At 34.4% G+C, this 11,153-nt stretch overlaps 1 pseudogene; it reads left to right on the top strand.

Moving 5' to 3' along the window:
- The first annotated feature begins 2,392 nt into the window (after positions 1–2,392).
- Positions 2,393–2,511, top strand: LOC116082833 (annotated as a pseudogene).
- The last annotated feature ends 8,642 nt before the right edge of the window (positions 2,512–11,153 follow it).

Here is an 11,153-nt window from a genome sequence, read left to right as displayed (position 1 = left end):
GTGTGGGGGGAAGCTCTTAACAGTAGTTTGCCTGATTTTGAGACTTGTCTCCTTTTGTTGGTTTGCTTTGTCCAGATGGCTTTTTACCTTGCCTGATTGTATCTGGTTTGCTTGTTTGTTTTAGTTTAGCTGTCATGTCTTGTAGGCCTGCTCCTTTCTGAAGAGGAAATGGAGAACTGGAGAATGCCGAGGGAGAGCAGATTTGGGGAAGGACTAAGAGGAGTATGAGGGTAGTGGTAACTGTGATCAGAATGTATTGTATGAGAGAATAATAAAAAAAATTTAAAAATACAAAAGAAAGAAATTAAAGACTTTCTAGAGTAAAATGAAAACACATATCCACATACCCAAGTTTTTGGGACAGAATGAGAGCAGTGCTAAGAGGAAAGTCTGTAAGACTAATAGTGTAGATATAAATAAATAAGTAAATAAATAAAGTTAAGAGGTCTCAAACTAACAGATTAACACCAAACTGAGCATTCTAGAACAAAAAGATACAATCATACCCAAGAGGAGTAAGTGGTAAGAAAAAAATGAACTGAAAGCTGAAATAAATAAAATAGAAAAAAAAGCAAACAGTAAAAATAATCAATGAAATAAAGACTTGAACTTTGAGAAAGTTAATAACATACTTACTCAACTCAAAAGTAACTAAAAGACAGAGAGAAAATATCCAAATTAACAAAATAAAAAATGAAAATGGGGGTATAAAAGAGCCACTAAGAAAATCCAGAGAATAAGGAGGACATATTTTATAAAAATTATATGTGACCTAATTAGAAATTATAAAAAATTTCAATAAGTAGCACCTATAAAAGTTCAATCAATAACAGACAATATAAATAGACTTATTATGCCCCATGAAATAGAAGTTGTCATCAATACCATCCCAACCTAAAAAAAAAAAAAAAAAAAAAAAAAAAAAAAAGTGTCAGAAGTTTTTAGCACAGAATTTTTCCAGGCTTTCAAAGAAGAGTTAACACTAATAAATCCTCAAATTATTCCATAAAATAGAAGCAGAGTGCGTCATTTCATGAGGCCACAGTTATTCTGATACCCGAACCACATACAGATTCAACAAAGAAAGAAAATTACAGACCAATTTCCTTATGAACAGAGATGCAAAATTACTCAACAAAATACTTGCAAACTGAAGATCCAGCTATACCAGTCTTGGGCATATACCCAAAATCAATACTTATTTTCAATGCTTCTGATTGAACAAAGGACCTCATGCATACAAAATATACCGGGAAGCACGGTATATTTTGTGTTAGCTAGCTAGCCATGGATAGTATTATAATAATATGAATATTCCCAAAGCTGACACATCCACATTTTTGTATGCCCATTCTCTTAGCTCTCTGGATTTCTGTGTAATGGAATATTTGAAATGTTAACTAGGGATGTTGCTCTCTCACCTTCAGCATTTATACTCTATGCTAACAAGCTGACAAACTTCCATACTGACCAAAAAAGACATACTAGAAAGCAAAAATATTAAACCACAAAGTAGGAAACCAATAATAACCATCAGAGCTTTGGTGGGAAGTCTAAAATGTCACTGTCGAGTTGCTGGAGGTTTGATGTAGATAACTGTGATAGCTCTCTCTCTCTCTCTCTCTCTCTCTCTCTCTCTCTCTCTCTCTCTCTTTCTCTCTGTGTGTGTGTGTGTGTGTGTGTGTTACACAAAATGCATTGTATACTCCTGAAATAATATGAAAACATGCTTTTAGGAAAAGGAGAAGAAAAACAAGAAGTTAGAAATATTCACATCACTGTTCTTAACAAGGTGTGTCCTCAGGATAAACTATCCAAAACCTAGATTGCTTGGATTTTGGTCTAGAAAAAGGGAAATGCATATCTATATTCTTTATAGCTATTCATGCCACCTACAGGACAGGCAGAATAGAACTGTGTATGACAAAAATTACTATCTAGCAATACAGCCTCACTAAAGTACAGAGGAAGACCTAGTCAGCTGAATACAGTATATTTCGTTCCCATCATCATTACACATACTTCCAGGGACCTAAAGCAGTTCTCATGACATGGCATATTATGAATGTCAAGAGAAACAAAACAAGACAAATAAGCAAACAAACAAACACAGTATTCTAAAAGGGGAAAATGTTTGAAGATATAAAGCAAGCATCAAAATTAGACTCATACATTGCAGGAATGTTTGAATTGACATCCTGGAATTTAAAATTCCTTTGATTGATGTACAATAGGGTCTAATGAATAAGGCAGACAGCATGCAAGAAGGAATGAGCAATATAAGAAGGTCAAATTAAAATCTAATGCTCAATGGCAAGTAAAATCACAGAAATGAGGAGAACATTTGTTGTGCTTAGGAGTAATGTGGCTATGACTGCAAAAAGAATCTATAGTCTACTGCCATACCACCCTGAACGCGCCCTATCTCGTCTGATCTCAGAAGCTAAGCAAGGTCGGGCCTGGTTAGTACTTGGATGGGAGACCGCAAGGGAATACCGGGTGCTGTAGGCTTTAAAATATATATATATATTATATATATATATATATATATTATATATATATATATATATATATATATAATTATATATATATATGTATATTATATATTATATATAAGCTTGAGAACATTTAACTACAGACTTACAAGTTGATAATATCAGAAACAAAGAGTGTAGAACATTAAACATCTTATATACCTTAAAAGATTAGTAAATGGTTACGTAAAACTGTTCAGTGATTATACATCATATCATGAATTGGCCATTTCTCTAATAGACAGACTTTGTAAAATTCAAATTAAAAAAAAGGCAATTTGAGTGGACTTCTTTTCTTTTTATAAATTGAGCGGATAATTAATGGCCTTCCAAAATTGCATGCAACAGGCCCTAGTATTTTCACTGTTAAATTCCCTAAATGTTTAAGGATGACACTACATCATACCAATTCTCTACAGTGTCTTTCAGTACACACAGGCATAGAGAATGCTTCCTAAGTCAAATTCCAAACTCAAGTATAGAATAAAAAGAAAACTTCAGAGCAGTGTTTCTCATGAGCACAAATGAAAAAAGAAATCCTTATCAAAATAAAAGTAGGACAATACATAAAACTAGTATACTGAACCTAAGTGGTATCTAAGCCTTACACAAAAGCCCTGTTTAAAATATAGAAATCAAGCTGAATATAATGCTAAGACCTTACATTAATATACAAAACATTACATTACTAAATAAAGAAAAAGCACTTGACAAAACTAAAAAAGCAATGCGTGGTAGGATTCATAGTGAACTAGCCATAAGGAATGCTTTCAATTGATTAAGAATAGTTACTAAGAAATATATTGCTGAAAAAATGTCAAGAAAGTTGAATATTTCCTTGTAGTATCTGGGAACAAGCAACTGATTTTAAACAGTATACTTTCAGTTTTAGCCGAAAGTAAAATCAGCAACTAAAAAAAAAATAAATAAAGGATATACAGATTATAATAAATATAAGTAAGGTATTTTTGTTCTAAAAGGCAAGATGTTCATTGTAGGAAATCATATAGTTCACATGCAATCCTTCTATAGCTGATGAACATTTTTTACAACTTTGTAGGTTACAAGGTAATCCCATTATGTAGCAGTAATGAACAAGTAGGGCTTGAATAAAAATCATACTACTATTAATAATGGAAACTCTAAAAATGAAACATATATATATATTTAAAACATATGTGAAAGTTCTCTCAGGAAAACTAAAAACCAGGAAACATACCTAAAAAAAGAGTTAGCCCATATTAATCTGTACGAGAATCCAAGATCTCAAGATGTCAATTTTTTTAAATTCAGCCCACAGGCTTAATGTAACTAAATTTATATCACTGCAAGTTTATTTGAAAATATTGACAAACTTATAGGATAAAATATAGACAGAAAAGTAAAAGATCCATTTTCATGAGCAGGATATTCAAAGAAAGAAACAAGGTTAGAATCCTAACAATGTGTGCCTTTAATATATCATAATACCTAATTAAGCAAGCTGGTGTAAAGTATGATGATATTGAAAATTGTAGAGAAATTTTAATCCAGCAACATTCTCTGGCAACGGATCACACGTAACTCTGTGTGATATTGCTGAAATTACATACCATTAATCCCTCTGGGTAGAATACAGACACACTTGTAGTATACACACCTTTAATCCCTAACTATGTATGTAAAGTTAGTTTGTAGAAGAAAGCAGCCATGTTTGAAAAGGCATCAAATTGAGGGGCAGACAAACTGACTAATCATTAAAAATTTGACAGAATGAGCCAGAGACAGGATTTTCCCAACTCTTACAAGAACTTACAGGAAAGGCAGGCTACTTAAGAGAGTAGAGAGCAGCTCAAGACAGATAGAGATGTAGATGGATAGATAGATTAGATAGATAGATAGATAGATAGATAGATAGATAGATAGATAGATAGATAGATAGGTAGGTAGGTAGGTAGGTAGGTAGGTAGGTAGGTAGGTAGGTAGGTAGGTAGGTAGGTAGGTAGGCAGGCAGGCAGGCAGGCAGACAGACAGACAGACAGACAGACAGACAGACAGACAGACAGACAGACAGCATAGAGAGACAGATAGAAAAACAGAGGGGCAGGGGAGACTAGGAGATAGACAGAGATAGAGTGGACAGTGGACAGTTTTACAGGTAGGTTGCAGGTGAAGACAGAACGAGCCAGAGAATGAGAAGGAGCCAGAATATTAAAACAGATTGCCAGTGATAATTTGAGGCTTAGCAAAACATTTTACGGAGAAGCCAAAATAAAAGCCAGTTTGAGTCAATCAGCTTGGAGAGGAGTTTGAGCCAGAATAGCTGATTTGAACCAGCCATCCAGAGTTGAGAAAGAACTAGAAAGTGTGAGCTTATTTAGCAATAAGCCTCTGAGACAACTATTACATGGACAATAAAAGTTAATTTTACAGAAATTTAATTAATAAGTCAGTGTAACAGATTAGGGAAGCCATAATAATCCTTGTAAATATAGTTAACTAAGCTTTGAAAATACACTGAAAAAAAGAACACTTCACAAATAGTTGTTAGAACAAATCTATATCTATGAGTAAAAAAGAGCATAGACTTCATGTGTTCACTTAAAGAAAATCCTTAAAAATGAACCACAGGCATAAACATTAAGTGTAAAACTGTAAAAAATGCTAGATGACAACAAGAAATTAATGATCCTGAGGATGTTGGTGACTCTTCTGATTGAATACAGCGTAAATAAGCTATGAAGTAAACAGTCAGTCCTCATTAAAATCTCAAACCCCTTGCTCTACGTAAGATAGTGTTAAGAAAATAAGATGTATTGCCACATAACAGGATGTATCAACTGCATAAAGATGTCTTTGTTAAAGGAATACAATCCACGTTATACATACAGTTCTTTAAACTCAACAGTAAGATTTAAATACAGGACAAATACAATAACAAGTATCTCATCACAGAAGTCATAAATGGTCACTCAACATGAGGAAAGATCTACTGTCTATGTCACAAACCATCAGAGAAATACAAATTAATGCGACAAACTATCATGATACACCTTTTAGAATCGCTAAAATTTAGAGCACTGACAACACGAAATATTTCTAGAGTCATGGATAATCTATTTTATTGCTGATGAAAATACAAAATTGACCAAACAAGTATGGAATACAATTATCTACTCTATGAAAGATGTAAACTATGCTTAGGGTACTACTTTGCAATCATGCTCCTCGGTGTTTAGCCAAATAAGCTGAAACTTAAATCCATAGAGTCTGCTGCATATTGACTTATTCATAATTTTTAAAGACTGAGAGGAGCTGAGATGACTTTCAGTGGGTGGCTGAGGAAATAAATTGGTGCTTTTGGGAAATGGAACATTCAGCACTATAGAGAAATGAACTACTAAGCCATAGAATTCATGAAACTAACATAACTGCACATTACCAGGAAGTATACATATACTAACGAAAGACTCCAGGATAAGGCTACATAGCACATAATTCCAACTAGAATGCAGTCATTATTTTCAAAATGCAAAACTTTAGAGACCCTAAAATACTTGGTGGTTTTTAGAGAATAGAGATAGATGAAAGAGAGCAACCAGAATAGATGTCTTTTGGAGTGATTATAGTGTTCTGAAATACTCTATTGGTTGTCATAGATAATTCTGCATTTGTCCAAGGCTATAGAATTTACAGCATTAATGTGATTTGTTACATTAATGGTATACTTTGAACAATTGTAATATGTCAATTTAGGTTCAATAATTCTAGAACATGTACTAGATTGGGACCTGTTTAAAATGCAGTTGTACCTTATGAAGCTATTTGTGGAGTAGACAGCCTGTGTGTTTCCATCAATTTTTTTCTGTGAGCCAGAAGCAATTGTCAGAATATTCCATTTAAAACTAAAACTAAGGAGTTGGAGAGATGACTCAGAGGATACCTGTTTAGTTAGCAACTCACATATGCCATATAACAAGCTTTCAAATCCCTTTCCAGGGCATCTAAAACTTTTTGATAATAGCACTATGAACATGTAAGCGCAGACATTTATTCAGGCAAACAGTCATACACATGACATAAATATAAATAAATCTCAAAACAGAAGCTGAGGAAATAAGTAACAAAAGTTTCTATGCAATATAAATTCCTCATCAGAATAGAAAGAGTAATGCTTTTTTGTTTTAAAGTCTTATAAAATTAAATTTAAAATGCAAGAGGCTAAAATCAACTCAAAAATGTTATATTTTGAAGAAACTCGCTTATTGAGTCATTTAGTAGTCATCCATGATACCAGCATTAACATTTCTGATAAAATTGTGGAGTGATTTATTTCTCAATGATTAGAAAACATGGCTATTCCTGCTGAGACTCCAGGTTTGGTTATTATCACCCATATGGTGCTTCACAATGTTCTGGAAATCCAGATCAAAAAAATCTAGTATCAGGCATTGATGTGATGGACATGCATACATGCAGCCAAATCACCCATATGAATAAATATTAAAGAGATAAACTTAAAAACCTTTTGGTAAAATTGAATATAGATTAGTAAAACACAATTCCTCATTGGTCAGATGATAAGATATGATCCTTTTTTTTATTTTATTAATTTTTTATTAAATTTTTATTGGATATTTTATTATTTACATTTCAAATGTTATCCCCTTTCCTCATTTCCCCTCCCAAACCCCCATATCCCATCACCCATCCCCTTGCTCACTAATCAATATACTCTCGATTCCCTGTCCTGGTATTCCCCTACACTGGAGCATTGATTCTTCACAGGACCAAGGGTCTCTTCTCTCATTGATGTCCCACAAGGCCATCCTCTGCTATATATGCAGCTGGAGCCATGAGTTCCTCCATGTGTACTCTTCGGTTGGTGGTTTAGTCTCTGGGAGCTCTGGGAGTACTGTTTGGTTCATATTGTTGTTCCTCCTATGGGGCTTCAAATCCTTTCAGTTCCTTGGGTCCTTTCTCTAGCTCCTTCATTGAGGACCCTGGGCTCAATCCAATGGATGACTGTGAGCATCTACTTCTATATTTCTCAAGCACTGGCAGAGCCTCTCATGAAACAGGCTCTTGTCAGCAAGCACTTGTTGGCATCCACAATAGTGTCTGGGTTTGGTAAATGTGTATGAGATGGATCCCAGGTGGGGCAGTCACCGGATGGCCTTTCCTCCAGTTTCTTGTCTATACTTTGTCTCTGTATCTCTTACTAAGGATATTTAGAGCCCCCTTCAAAGTATCCACACTTTGGTCTTCCTTCTTCTTGAGCTTCATGTGGTCTGTGAATTCTATCTTGGGTATTCTGAAATTCTGGACTAATATCTACTTATCAGTGAGTGCACACACATGTCTTCTTTTGTGATTGGGTTACCTCACTCAGGATGATATATTCTAGTTAGATCCATTTGCCTAAGAATTTCATGAACTCATTGTTTTTAATAGCCTAATAGTATTCCATTGTGTAAATGTACCATATTTTCTGTATCCACTCCACTGTTGAGGGACATCTAGGTTGTTTCTGGGTATTATAAATAAGGCTGCTATGAACATAGTGGGGCATGTATCCTTACTACAAGATGGAGCATCTTCTGGATATATGCCCAGGAGTTGTATAGCTGGGTCCTTAGGTAGTACTATGTTCAATTTTCTAAGGACCGGCCAAATGTATTTCCAGAGTGCTTGTACCATCTTGCAATCCCACTAGCAATGGAGGAGTGGTCCTATTTCTCCACATCCTCACCAGCATTTATTATTTCCTGAGTTTTTGATCTTAGCCATTTTGACTGGTGTGAAGTGGAATTTTAGGGTTGTTTTGATTTGCGTTTTTCCCTGATGTCTGTGGATGTTGAACATTTCTTTAGGTGCTTCTCAGCCATTTGGTATTCCTCAGTTGACAATTCTTTGTTTAGCTCTATTCCCCATTTTTTAATAGGGTTATTTGCTTCTCTGGAGCCTAACTTCTTGTGTTCTTTGTTTATATTGGATATTATCCCTCTATTAGGTGTAGGGTTGGTAAAAATCTTTTCCCAATCTGTTCGTTGCCATTTTGTCCTATTGACAGTGTCCTTTGGCTTACAGAAGGTTTGCAGTTTTACGAGGTCCCATCTGTCAATTCTTTATCTTAAAGCATAAACTATTGATGTTTTGTTTAGGAAAATTTCCCCTGTGCCCATGTCCTTGAGGCTCTTCCCCACTTTCTTTTCTATTAGTTTCAGTTTTATTTATTATTCATTTATTTATCTATTTATTTATTTGTTTGTTTGTTTAGTTTTATGTGGCGGTCCTTGATCTACTTGGACTTGAGCTTTGTACAAATAGATAAGAATGTATCGATTTTCATTCTTCTACATGCTACCTGCTAGTTAAACCAGTTGAACCAGTGCCATTTGTTGAAAATGCTGTCTTTTTTTTTGACTGGATGGTTTTAGCTCCTTTGTCAAAGATCAAATGACCACAAGTATGTGAGTTCACTTCTGGGTCTTCAATTCTATTCCATTGATCTACCTGCTGTCGCTGTACCAATATGACACAGTTTATTTATTTATTTATTTATTTTAAATCATGATTGCTCAGTAGTACAGCTTGAGGTCAGGGATGTTGATTCCCCCAGAAGTTCTTTTATTGTTGAGAACAGTTTTCATTATCTTGGGTTTTTTGTTATTCCAGATGAATTTGTAAAAGGCTCTTTCTAACTTGATAAAGAATTAAGTTGGAATTTTGATGGGGATTGCTTTGAATCGGTAGATTGTTTTCAGCAAGATGGCCATTTTCACTAAATTAAAATGAGAATGCAGCATGGGAAATCTTTCCATCTTCTGAGATTTTCTTTTATTTCTTTCTTCAGAGACTTGAAATTCCTGTCATACAGATCTTTCACTTGCTTAGTTAGATATTTTATATCTAAGATATTTTATATTGTTTGTGACTATTGTGAAAGGTATTGCTTCCCTAATTTCTTCCTCAGCTTGTTTACCCTTTGAGTAGAGGAAAGCCACTGATTTGTTTGAGTTAATTTTATATACAGCCACTTTGCTGAAGTTGTTTATCAGCTTTAGGAGTTCTCTGGTGGGATTTTTGGGGTCACTTAAGTATATGTTCATATCATCTGAAAATAGTGATATTTTGACTTCTTTCTTTCCAATTTGTATCCCTTTGACCTCCACAAAATAGAAACAGAAGGAACACTAACCAATTAGTTCTTTGTAGCCACAATTACTTTGATACCTATACCACACAAAAACCCAACAAAGAAAGAGAACTTCAGTCTAATTTCTCTTACGAATATGGAGTCCAAAATACTCAATAAAATTCCCTCAAACTGAACCCAAGAACACATCAAAATGTTCATCCATCATAATCAAGTAGCCTTCATCCCAGGGATGCAGGGATGGTTCAATATTTGAAATTCCATCAATGTAATCCACTATATAAACAAACTCGAAGGTAAAGAATACACATGATCATTTCATTAGATGCTGAGAATGTGTTTGAGAAAATCTAACACTCCTTCATGATAAAAATCTTGGAAAGATCAGGAATTCAAGGCTCATTCTTAAACATAGTAAAAGTAAAAGCAATATACGGCAAACCAGTAGCCAACATTAAACTAAATGGAGAGAAACTTGAAGCAGTCCCACTAAAATCAGGGACTAGACAAGGCCATCTATTCTCTCTCTACCTGTTCAATAAAGTACCCGATATCCTAGCCAAAGCAATTAGACATGATCCTTTAAAAAGACACTTGTAAATGTGTATTGTTTGTAAGTTTGGAAAAATTCCATATGTATAAAAGAAATGCTGTTTGATATGAAATACAAATGCCAAAACTGACACGAAGAGAATTTTCATTAGTTACTTTTCTTAATGCTATGATAAAACATGGACAGAAGGAAATGCAGAAAATGAACATATATTTTGGATCACAATTTTAAAGTTTCATTCACCATGGCTGAGGAGCAGTGACAGAAGATCTGGCAGAAGCTGTTTACATTGTATCTGTAATCAAGAAGTGAAGAGAGAGGAATGAATACTGGTGTTTCAAAAACTTAAGATATGCTTTTCTAGATTCCCTTAGACTGACTCATAGGGTATTTCCATGGTCATTCCAAACTCAGTCAATGCACACTGAACATTAATCATCTTAATTCTAAAGTGCTACCATACCTAAGACAGGCATAGTTAAAAGTGTACAAAGTATCGTTTGATATACTTATTATAGTTATATGGAATATCCTATACAAAGTGGAGTATTTTCAGAGCAATAAAAATTTACTTTGTAAACAGAATTATGGGTTTAATAAGTAAATATGGTGGTTACTTAATGGTCATCAATGAATGGAATGTGTAACAATAAAAAGCATTTATGTGATGAAGTATTTACTTGAGTTATTACAGTTAGAAAATAATTTATGTGCTAGTGAGGTGGCTCAGCTGATGAAAGTACTCATACCATGCGTTTGGACCACAAGTCAATCCCAGGGATCTTCATGGTAGAAGGAAAGAAAGACTCCAGCATGTTGTACTCTGATGTCCATGAGAAAACCAAGTCACTCAAACCACAACAGTTCTACCGGAGGACCCAGCTATACCACTCCTGGGCATATACCCAAAAGATGCTCCAACATGTAA

The sequence above is a fragment of the Mastomys coucha genome, unplaced genomic scaffold (genome assembly GCF_008632895.1).
Source record: "Mastomys coucha isolate ucsf_1 unplaced genomic scaffold, UCSF_Mcou_1 pScaffold7, whole genome shotgun sequence".
NCBI classification, from domain to species: domain Eukaryota; kingdom Metazoa; phylum Chordata; class Mammalia; order Rodentia; family Muridae; genus Mastomys; species Mastomys coucha.
The sequence above is the reverse complement of the archived record's forward strand: the minus strand, read 5'-3'. Positions and strand labels throughout refer to the sequence as shown.